Source organism: Ctenopharyngodon idella, chromosome 16 (genome assembly GCF_019924925.1).
Source record: "Ctenopharyngodon idella isolate HZGC_01 chromosome 16, HZGC01, whole genome shotgun sequence".
In the NCBI taxonomy this organism is placed as follows: domain Eukaryota; kingdom Metazoa; phylum Chordata; class Actinopteri; order Cypriniformes; family Xenocyprididae; genus Ctenopharyngodon; species Ctenopharyngodon idella.
In genome coordinates, this window is record NC_067235.1 from 7,592,143 (window position 1) to 7,604,501 (window position 12,359).

Below are 12,359 nucleotides of genomic sequence, written 5' to 3' on the forward strand. Positions count from 1 at the left end.
ATTTGTACAGATAGTACACTGTTATTTTAGATAGTACACTGTTATATAACGGAATGTAGTTTTAATAGTTTTTTAGTCAGGAATGTAGTTCTTTAGATGTCAAATAAGTGATTTATAGGTAAACATAGCACCTATTTGAAAATTTGTTTAGACGCTTTCGGAGATGTGAGTTCCAGGCCGTCAGCAGCCGTTAAGCGTTCATGTACCCGTAGAGAACATCTTCATCTTGGCCAGTCCTTCTTGAATTTGCTGCTGGCTCTTATATAGATAGTATTTAAAAGAGGTAAAATTCGTTTTGGGTATATCAAACGGGAAATCTTTGTTCTTTTTAATCTATTACTTGTTCCAGAGCAAATAGATTTGGCTTAAAAGCTATATTAAGTTTCATAACTTTATATTTACATTAAACTTAAATCCTGTACTAACTAGAGCGCTGCTTTTGTATGTTTGACTGAACTGTTTGCTTATGTTTATTTCCTATTGTACAAACTTCATATACTGTTATAATGGCCATTGTTGTTCATTATACAGGTGCTGGTCATATAATTAGAATATCATCAAAAAGTTGATTTATTTCACTAATTCCATTCAAAAAGTGAAACTTGTATATTATATTCATTGATTACACACAGACTGATATATTTCAAATGTTTATTTCTTTTAATTTTGATGATTATAACTGACAACTAAGGAAAATCCCAAATTCAGTATCTCAGAAAATTAGAATATTACTTAAGACCAATACAAAGAAAGGATTTTTTAGAAATCTTGGCCAACTGAAAAGTACGAACATGAAAAGTATGAGCATGTACAGCACTCAATACTTAGTTGGGGCTCCTTTTGCCTGAATTACTGCAGCAATGCGGCGTGGCATGGAGTCGATCAGTCTGTGGCACTGCTCAGGTGTTATAAGAGCCCAGGTTGCTCTGATAGTGGCCTTCAGCTCTTCTGCATTGTTGGGTCTGGCATATCGCATCTTCCTCTTCACAATACCCCATAGATTTTCTATGGGGTTAAGGTCAGGCGAGTTTGCTGGCCAATTAAGAACAGGGATACCATGGTCCTTAAACCAGGTACTGGTAGCTTTGGCACTGTGTGCACGTGCCAAGTCCTGTTGGAAAATGAAATCTGCATCTCCATAAAGTTGGTCAGCAGCAGGAAGCATGAAGTGCTCTAAAACTTCCTGGTATACGGCTGCGTTGACCTTGGACCTCAGAAAACACAGTGGACCAACACCAGCAGATGACATGGCACCCCAAACCATCACTGACTGTGGAAACTTTACACTGGACCTCAAGCAATGTGTTTGATTGTGTGCCTCTCCTCTCTTCCTCCAGACTCTGGGACCCTGATTTCCAAAGGAAATGCAAAATTTACTTTCATCAGAGAACATAACTTTGGACCACTCAGCAGCAGTCCAGTCCTTTTTGTCTTTAGCCCAGGCGAGATGCTTCTGACGCTGTCTGTTGTTCAAGAGTGGCTTGACACAAGGAATGCGACAGCTGAAACCCATGTCTTGCATACGTCTGTGCGTAGTGGTTCTTGAAGCACTGACTCCAGCTGCAGTCCACTCTTTGTGAATCTCCCCCACATTTTTGAATGGGTTTTGTTTCACAATCCTCTCCAGGGTACGGTTATCCCTATTGCTTGTACACTTTTTTCTACCACATCTTTTCCTTCCCTTCGCCTCTCTATTAATGTGCTTGGACACAGAGCTCTGTGAACAGCCAGCCTCTTTTGCAATGACCTTTTGTGTCTTGCCCTCCTTGTGTAAGGTGTCAATGGTCGTCTTTTGGACAACTGTCAAGTCAACAGTCTTCCCCATGATTGTGTAGCCTACAGAACTAGACTAAGAGACCATTTAAAGGCCTTTGCAGGTGTTTTGAGTTAATTACCTGATTAGAGTGTGGCACCAGGTGTCTTCAATATTGAACCTTTTCACAATATTCTAATTTTCTGAGATACTGAATTTGGGATTTTCCTTAGTTGTCAGTTATAATTATCAAAATTAAAAGAAATAAACATTTGAAATATATCAGTCTGTGTGTAATGAATGAATATAATATACAAGTTTCACTTTTTGAATGGAATTAGTGAAATAAATCAACTTTTTGATGATATTCTAATTATATGACCAGCACCTGTATATTCAATAAATATTTTATATAAATAACATGCCGTATTTGGTATTGAGAAAGGGTTCGTTAGTGATTGTGATTTTGACTTCAGTGAAAGTTACATTAAAACGCCATTAGATGGTGGCAAAGACTGTCTTTATGAGTGAGTCAGTCAGTCGCAAAGACTTTTATATTTAAAGGGACTGTTGTAAATAAGGATGTTGTTTTTACTTTAAACAACATCTTACAAGACGCAACTGACAATGCATTGACTAGCGCTGTCATGGGAAATTCCCTTAAATGTTAAAAGGACAAAGACAAAGAAGTATGCATTAAAGTCTTACCCATAAACACTCTCTCTCCCTTGCGTTATCAACAACATCCACAGCGAATTACACAAAAACACTCATTACAACTAGGGGTGTGACGAGACGGTTAGCTCACAAGACGAGAGGAGACACGAGACGAGATTTTTACACAGTATTTTTAAGAAATCCTCAATGACGAAATACATGACTAGAAAAATAGTCTGCAGGTGCATTTGAAATGTTTTAACTAATCATTTTGTAATGAATGTCGTTTCAGTTCTACTTTGAGTATGAATTATATGCAGTAAAAGAAAACAATATTAAAGCACTGTAAAAGGTTTTGCCACAAACTCAACTGACTGGCTTCTCTCTTGTATGATTTCATATAAGTCTCCTCAGACCTTACTGTACATGAATTATGAGCTTCTACAACTTTTGACCTCCTAACTGAACTCCTTTCCATAAATTGATCATAGAAATAAAAATAATATAAATAAAATTGAACAACACAGTTTTCTCTTAGTCTTATTAAGTGCAAACAAAAAGCGCAACCATAATCAAAATACTCTCTCAATATTCAAACAGAGACCCAATTTTTCTATAAGCATGATATGGAGCTAAGAGATGGTTTCAACTTCACAGCCCAGCCTAAGATAGTTTTCATATTGGGAGAATTCTGCATGAATCAGGGAGCCGCTTTCAAAACGTGGGTAAAGAAAACGCATTTGAATGCGCGCTCGCGTTTAACTTTCACTTTCAATTTCGTGATTGTGCGTACTCTGTAAATAGGGAGCAGTGGTGCTGAGTGCAAATTCTACAAGATAAGACATTTATCAGACACTTAGCCTCTGTTGTGCAACGAATCCCCCGTCATGGTCTTGTCATCTCTCGTCATGTGATCAGTGAACTCTGATTCCTGCTGCACATACGTACGGCTCTGCTGCTCATGTTGGATGAGCTGGATGGAATCGAAGCGACTGTTATCCAACTGAATTAAATGGTTTTTATTTTTGTAGAAAGCAAAACTAGGCGTAATGTAAATGTAGCGGTGGCATATTCTATCCTAATTTCACCCTCACGCTTCGTCATGGCAAAATCACAAGACTGCTTTTCACCTTGACGAGAAATCTCGTCACATTTGTAAACAAATGAATACAGACCTTGTGCCTTTTCGGGGGGTGCTTTTTTTTTTTTTTTTTTTTTTACTAGGGATGCACCTATATCAATATCTGTATCGGCCCGATACAAAGCTCATGTACTTGTATCCGTACTCGTAAAAATACCCCCGATGCCAAAGTCCGATACCTCACGTGAAGTAACTGACAGAATTTCCCGTGCACAGAGATACCGACGGCAGCAGCAGAAAAAATGTCAGCCTCAGAGGTGTGGAAATAATTCAAAATTAATGATGACAACCCAAACATTGCGAACCGCATGCTTTCAATCACAATTCGTTATCAATTAGTGAAGACGGGATAGGCGGAATCGCGCTGAATGACACAGACCAGAAGCGCTCTCTCTCTTTCTTGCACGCGATCCCAGTTCTCTCAGACAGTGCGCGTTCAGTTCTCCTTGCGCCTGAATGGTCAAATGCACACATAGTTGTCAAAATGTCCATTGTGTGGAGTATCTCATGTAAATACAGTCGGTTATGACTTAAGTGGACGTAAACATTTGGGTGAAAACAGGACATGTGTCAGTATCCATGGATTCGGTCTTAAAGGGACCATAGCCTAATTAAATATCTGTCATTAATGTTAATAAAACAACAAAAGATGTTAAATGAAAGTATACATGGTAAATAAACCTACTGTATCTGAAAAACAAGTTTATTTAATTTGTATCTCTGCAGTGTGTGTTGTATTGTTTGTAAATTGTAAATTTCTTTTTATATAACAACAATTATATACATATACATATATATATATATATATATATATATATATATATATATATATATATATATATATATATATATATATATATACACACATATATATATATCTCAATAATTATGCCCTTTGAAGGTTATTGGACACTGTGAAATTTTTGTTCTTAAGTTTGTGACAAGCACATAAAAATTATTACTTTTTTCATTAGAATAATAATAAAGAAGCTGCACTACATTCATTAGTCTCACTGTGTTGTGCTTGAAAAACTGCAACATCACCAAATAAAAATAAAAAAAAAAGAGAGAGAAATTAATAAATGTATAGACATCGGTATTGGTATCGGCGATTACCAGGAAAAAAAAAATACTCGTACTCGGTCCTTAAAAAAATGGTATCGGTGCATCCCTACTTTTTACCATTATAGGGTGGTTGTGTACACACATTGCGACACACATAGATCCCCTTTAAACAGCTCATCCTTTTACAACAGATTTAGCTCATGAACAACTGACAGTCGTGAACTACATATGATTTTCATTTACAATAATAAATCCTAAAATTCAGCATTAGTAAGTTACTTTTCACGGCATCAGTCATAAGCGCACTCAAGCTCCGAGAATCTCCCATTCTTGGCTCATTTTGAGTCAGACATTGAATTCAGTGCATTGAACTGGAGACTTGCTCAGACCAGATCATTTGAATCAGTGAGTTGTTGACTCGAGAATAGATGCAACTGGATCGGTCCAATTCACGAATGAATTGTTCAGTGCAATTTGCGAACCAATTTAACAGGTTAACTGAAAAGAATCATCTCGTTCACAAATCGGATACCGCTATCTCGTCTCGGACTGGGAGACGATATCTTCAGTTCAAAATAACAAGGAACGACATGTTTTTATGAAATGTAAAAAAACTACGATATTATGATTTGGAAAGTTGTGAAGTAAAAGTTTTACAAAATAAAAATACAGATATGTGAATATGTACATAGATACAGTGGTATGCGAAAGTTTGGGAACTCCTTGCAGAATCTGTGAAAATGTGCAAAATTTTTACAAAATAAGAGATCATACAAAATGCATGTTATTTTTTATTTAGTACTGTCCTGAGTAAGATATTTTACATAAAAGATACTTACATATAGTCCACAAGACAAAAAAAAATAGCTGAATTTATTTAAATGGCCCCGTTCAAAAGTTTAGGAACCCTTGATTCTTAATACTGTGTGTGGTTACCTGGATGATCTACGACTGTTTTTTTTTGTTTTGTGATGGTTGTTCATGAGTCCCTTGTTTGTTCTGAGCAGTTAAACTGAGCTCTGTTATTCAGAAAAATCCTCCAGGTCCTGCAGATTATTCAGTTTAAGGATTTTTTGCATATTTGAACCCTTTACAACAGTGACTGAATGATTTTGAGATCCATCTTTTCACACTGGGGACAACTGAGGGACTCAAACACAACTAATAAAAAAGGTTCAAACATTGACTGATGCTCCAGAAGGAAACGCGGCGCATTAAGAGCCAGGGGGTGAAAACTTTTGAACAGGATGCAGATGTCCACATTTTTCTTTTTTTGTTTAAAATATTATTTTTTTCATTGAGTACTGCCCTTCGGAAGCAACAGAAGATACTTACATGTTTCCCTGAAGACAAATTAAGTACTATATACCTTGAACTTCAAATTCAAAAAGTTTTCACCCCCCGGTGAACCATCACGAAACAAAAAAAAAAAAAAACAGTCGTAGATCATCCAGGTAACCACACACAGTATTAAGAATCAAGGGTTCCCAAACTTTTGAACAGGGTTATTTTCATAAATTCAGCTATTTTTTTTGTCTTGTGGACTATATGTAAATATCTTTTATGTAAAATATCTTACTCAGGACAGTACTAAATAAAAAATAGCATGCATTTTGTATGATCTCTCTTATTTTGTTAAAATTATTCACATTTTCACAGATTCTGCAGGGGGGTTCCCAAACTTTCGCATATCACTGTATGTACATTAGTACAATATGGATATAACCATAACAAGTAAGTTATGTGCTGAGAAAAACACGTCCATAAAACATTAAACAGCACACGTGTCAAAGCACGACAGGGCAAGCCACGGTCAAAACTTTTGTTTGAAGCACTTAATGGGATAGTTCACTCAAAAATGAAAATTCTGTCATGATTTACTTTTGTGTCTTTATCAGCTTTTCCGCATATATTCTGGCCCTGATAATCACAGTTACCACTTGCTCTATTTCTGTAAATCTGTGGGGTTTTTTTTGTTTTTTTTTAAATGAATGATGACTTACTATAGCCATTGCTCTGGTCTTCATTAACAGCCGCTTGCACCACCTGCTGGTGAGGACGACTAATAGACGACTGTCCAATATTCAATTGTCTGTTGAATTTGAAACACTGAATTTGTGGAAGCGAATTTTTAAAGCAAAATAAAACAGACCGAAAATTGCCTGTTGAATATTTTAGGTTGTATTTTTAAATATTTTAGGTTGTATGTTGGAAGTGAAATCTAAAAGGTGAATATGAATCTTCAAATTTTTAATAAGGAAAATGTGGGTGAAATGTTTTGAATTGAAATAATTCACAGCGTAGAAATATGACCATGTTGAATTTCAGCCCACAAAAAAGCAAGCCCTAAAAGTACAATGCATTAAAATGCAAACACAGTTAATGCAATGCATTTTTTTTTTTTTTTTTTTTTTTTTTTTTTTTCAAAACTCTTTTGACATTAATAAATCATGGGAGTTGTCATCTTCACATCCACAGCCTATGGAAAGTAATCCAATGGAACTCAGGCAGAAATCATGTTCATGGGTGAGCTTATGTATGAAAGTTGTAAATGATTCAATTAGGCTACCCATTCATACAGTCACTTGTTAAGTTAAAATAGCACTTTGAACGAATCGGTTGAATGAAGGATTCAACTCACTCATTACAACATCGACTTGCCGTCACCTACTGGCGGTTTTAGTTTCATATTTAAAGTAGCCTACTTTAAGTAGCCTATTATTTATTTTTTCAATCAATTAATATTTCTACATTAAAGCTGTTATTTTTTAAAACATTAATATCCTAACATTATTTATGCACAGTGTTGGGTAAGTTACTCTAAAAAAAAAAAAAAAAAAAAAAAGTAATTAATTACTAGTTACATCTTCAACAGTGTAATTAGATTGCTGTACTAATTACTCTTTCTAAAAACTATTCCATTACTTCTTAATAACTTTCTAAATCCCATATCAACCTTGACCAGTTGAACAATATAGACATGAAACTGCTCTTTTAATTCTTTTAAATAATATAAAATTGCATAAATTATTATAATAACTGACCAAAGGGAGAAGGCTACATTACATTGTAAAATTTTGATGTTAAATCCACTATTGTTTTATATAGTATTGTTGTCTATACAGTATTTAATTGAATCACATCAGAAGTAACTGTAATTAAATTACAGATATATTAAGATTAATCCCTTACTTTACTTTTTGAAGGAAAAGTGATTCAATTACAGTAATTAATTAATTAGTAATGCATTACACATCTGAGCTGCATTAAACAGTAAGTATAAATTCAAAGATGGATTTTGTTGATACTGCTTTTATTTGATTAGTAATAGCCATACAGTGTCTTCTTTTTCTGATTCAACTGACTGATTAAATGTAAGAATCTGACATAAGAGGACACAGACATGAAAAATACTGTTCATCTCTGGCTTTATTGCTCAGTGTTATTTCAGGGTTTTGATCTTCACTCAACTGAGAGAACGCATCCTGTATTTTATTGTATTATAATGTCTATTTAATATTACCTCTAAACTTTGACTAGGCTAGGAATGTTCCATATTAATTGTTCTAGGAACCTCAATGCATATTCTAATTTGTGTATTTTTGCTATATAATGATGTTCTATGTGAGGTCATTTGTAGCATAAGTATAGCCTAAACAAACTCAAGCGCAGGGCACACCACATGAATGGCATCATGACATCCAAGGACCAATGATGTTTGATAATGTATTGTGCCATCATTTTCTGTATTGGCAGAGTGAATAACAACTTAAATTTCAGTCTGTCTTGATATGTTGTATTGCTTCAAAAGAATACTGGTTAAGTCTTAAAAGTTCTGGTTATAGCTGACTTTCTTAATATGGATAGAAAAATTATCTTTCGTGTTATATTTCCACTGGCACTTATCCTGAAGTTGCCTTGGGTTTGTTTAAAGGTGTCAAGTAATTGTTAATGCTAGGTTGCAGTGATTGAAAGTTGTCTTATCATGAATCATAAAAATAAACTGCCCATAAATGTTGCTTAATTGTGAGTTAAACTACCCTAAGTTTGTGTTTTGTCTTCAAGGACCGCATTTTTTTGGTTTTGATGTCATTCGAACTATGATCCTGGCAGGTCTATTACTATCTGAAAAGAAGAGTCTACCAATGTTTTTAAGACACATTGGTAAGACACTCGCTGCTCAGATTGGTTTGCGTCTGTAACTCCGTATAGCTTTGTTTTGAATCTCTTACTTTTATTCATTGTTGCTTATTTTTTTATTTTATTTTTTTATTACCTTATATGTAATATTGCCTACCACACTAATCTGATGTCGCTAGCTTGTAATCTTTGAATCTAAATCGCTGTTACAACGCATTTGCATTTGCAGCGCTAGCTTGTTAACTTGTTAACAGTCTCTCGCGCGCTCCTTTTTCAACGCGTTCTTCAAACAGCTGTGGTAAGTCGGATCAGTCTACAAACACTGTGAGTCATGTCATCCTCTCCCAGCATTGCTACCTGTTCCATTTGCCACATGTTCACCATAGCTCTCTCTGTCAGCGACGAGGGATTTACATGTCATAAATGTAGGGAAATAGTCAGGCTGACAGAGAGAATCTCAGAATTAGAGTGTCTCTAATTCTGAGATTCTCTCTGTCAGCCTGACTATCCAAACTTTAATCGAGGATAGTAAGAATGCAAGGGCTTCAGATACTGTTTTGGATGCGACTAGCTTAGTGAACTCTGTACATTGTTCGGTTCCGGCTGTAGAGCCCGCGCAGCAGGGCACTTGGGTAACGGTGAGGCGGCCTAGCCGCGGAAAACACCACTCTTCCGTTCCAATAAGAACATCAAACAGGTTCTCCCCACTCAGTGATACACCCACTGAGAATCCTGTTGAAAGTGCCCTAGTTATTGGCGATTCTATTACACGGAACGTGAAAATAGAGACACCAGCTACCATAGTCACATGTTTGCCGGGAGCTAGAGCACCTGACATCAAAGCAAATTTAAAAGTGCTGGCTAATGCTAATCGTAAATACTCTAAGATCGTTATTCACGTCGGCACTAATGATGTTCGACTTCGCCAGTCGGAGATCACTAAAATTAACATTAAAGAGGTGTGTGAACTCGCAAGTACAATGTCAGGAGAAGTAATTTGCTCTGGCCCCCTTCCTGTTCGTCAGAGTGATGAGATAGTTAGTAGATTATCATCACTCAATGGCTGGCTGTCTAAGTGGTGTCCGCAAAATAATATAGGTTTCATAGACAATTGGAAAAGCTTTTGGGGCAGACCTGACCTGTTGAAAAGAGATGGTATTCATCCCTCCCGGGATGGTGCTGCTCTTCTCTCTAGTAATATGGCACATAGTCTTAGAACTGAAACAAGACAAACTGGGGCCCAAGTCAGGAAGCAGACAGACTGGCTAAACCGACCGTCTGCTAGCTGCCTCACATTACAGAAGTCAGAAAATTCAGATAACTCCCAACACATAGAAACTCTTACACCTAGATATTTTCAAATAGAGACTGTGTCTGTACCCCGAATTAGTAAAAACAAAAAACTTCCAAACCCATTTAATGGTAAAAATTTAATTGATGTTCAACAAATAAAAAAATAGAGATAATAATGCTAAACAAATGATAAAACTCGGGTTGTTAAATATTAGATCCCTTTCTTCAAAATCACTTATTGTTAATATTATCAAAGATAATAATCTAGATGTGCTGTGTTTGACAGAAACTTGGCTAAAACCGGACGATTACATTACTTTAAATGAGTCTAGTCCTCAAGGTTATGATTATCGACACAATGCCCGTCAGAAAGGCAAAGGGGGAGGTGTTGCTGTAATCTATAGTAATATTTACAGTATTAGTCAAGTCTTTCAAATATAATTCCTTTGAAGTGATGGTACTTTACGTAATATTATGTAGGTTGACATTTGTGCTGGCTACTGTATACAGGCCACCAGGACACCATACAGACTGCTCTCATTAGAGTTACTAATGATTTGCTCTTATCAGATCGTGGTTGTATCTCTCTATTAGTGTTACTGGATCTTAGTGCTGCATTTGACACTATTGATCACAATATTCTTTTAAATAGACTCGAAAATTATGTCCTAATTTTACGGAAAATTACTCTAATTTTTTTGCAGTGTTTTTCTGTAATTTTAAATTATGTTTAAAACTATGTAAAATTACAAACAATAGCTGTAAATTAACAACTTGACTTATTTCACGTATTATATCATTAATGACAAATTACAATAATTTTCATGTTTTATTACGAGAAAATAACTATTATTTATACAGTATTTTTTCTTTTTCTTAAATTACAGACAAATTCATGTAAAATTACAAAAAATATCTGTAAATTAACAACTTGACTATTATTGTATGTATTATATCATTAATGACAAATTACAGAAATTCTCACTTTTTATTATGGGAAAATTACTGTATTATTTAAACAGTATTTTTTCTGTTTTCTTAAATTACATACAAATTCATGTAAAATTACAAACAATATCTGTAAATTAACAACTTGACTTATTTTACGGATTATATAATTAATGACAATTTACAGTAAATCTCATTTTTTATTACGGGAAATTACTGTATTATTTATACAGTATTTTTTTCTGTTTTCTTAAAATTACATACAAATTCATCTAAAATTACATGAATAATCATAATCTGCAACTAAACATGTAGCTCATTATATTAAAGGGTGATATCCATACTAACAATTTAACATTCTTCTTTGTAATTTTAAAGTAAATCTTATTGGATTTATTTTTAGCTGTATTTTAAAATATGTAATTCTGGGTACAAAGCTGTATAGCAAACTAAATATCAAACAATACATAGTTTGTTTTTAAAGTGTACAAAGCTGCTCTGCTCTCCACGTTTAAACTTCCAGGCCTTTGCCCACACACAAGTTGATCTAAATTTTGAATAGAGATAAGAAAAGCACGCATATTACAAATTACAAGTTCAAACTCCCCAAAAAACACCCATCGACTTTCACAAACACACATAGCATACTGCCATTTTAAAGCATTGGTTATATGTTATCTGATCAGAATATGCATTTGTTATTTGGAGTGTGTGAGAGAAACCCTATACTGAGACATTTGAAACTAGAAAAAGCAGACTTGAATGCATCCCAGCATGCAATGTGTGGAACACACACAATGGAAAATTTATAATCATCAGTTTGTCAGATGTGCATGTCTGTATATGAAAACACCTTGCTGTAAGTTGACAGTATATTAACCACTGACTCATAATGCTGCTGCAAGCACTACAGTGTTGAAATGAATGACAAAACGTTCATTACTGAAGTTCTTAATTATTGTTGAATTAGTTTTCAGTTTATGGTCCCGTACTACACATGCTATAACGGCCTAAACCCCTGCAGTCAACAGCTTGAAGTATCATGCTGTTAAATAAAAGTCTGCAGACAAATGTAAGTTATATGCAATTGTAGCAGTGTTTGCAATGAGTGTTACTGTGGACAGTGGTCACTGCAATGTAAAGGGGCAAATACAGAAAATGTCACAGTTGTGGACCGCTGCATTTAGGCATAAGAGTGGTTCTAAAGCAGGGATTTGTTCAAATGCAAAAGGGTCATTATTGGTCATGTGAATGTAACTGTATAGACACAGTTATAGACAAACAATTATAGACAAGCATAGACAAACATGTACATATACTCTTCCCCTAACCCCAAATTCCTAAGGAAATGAAAAGTGAATA

At 35.0% G+C, this 12,359-nt stretch overlaps 1 protein-coding gene across 4 annotated transcripts in view; it reads right to left on the bottom strand.

The window, feature by feature from the left end:
- The window catches only part of cdkal1 (CDK5 regulatory subunit associated protein 1-like 1), a 395,716-nt gene that overhangs the window by 243,947 nt on the left and 139,410 nt on the right, over positions 1-12,359 (bottom strand). The gene's annotated exons all lie outside the window — the stretch shown is intronic.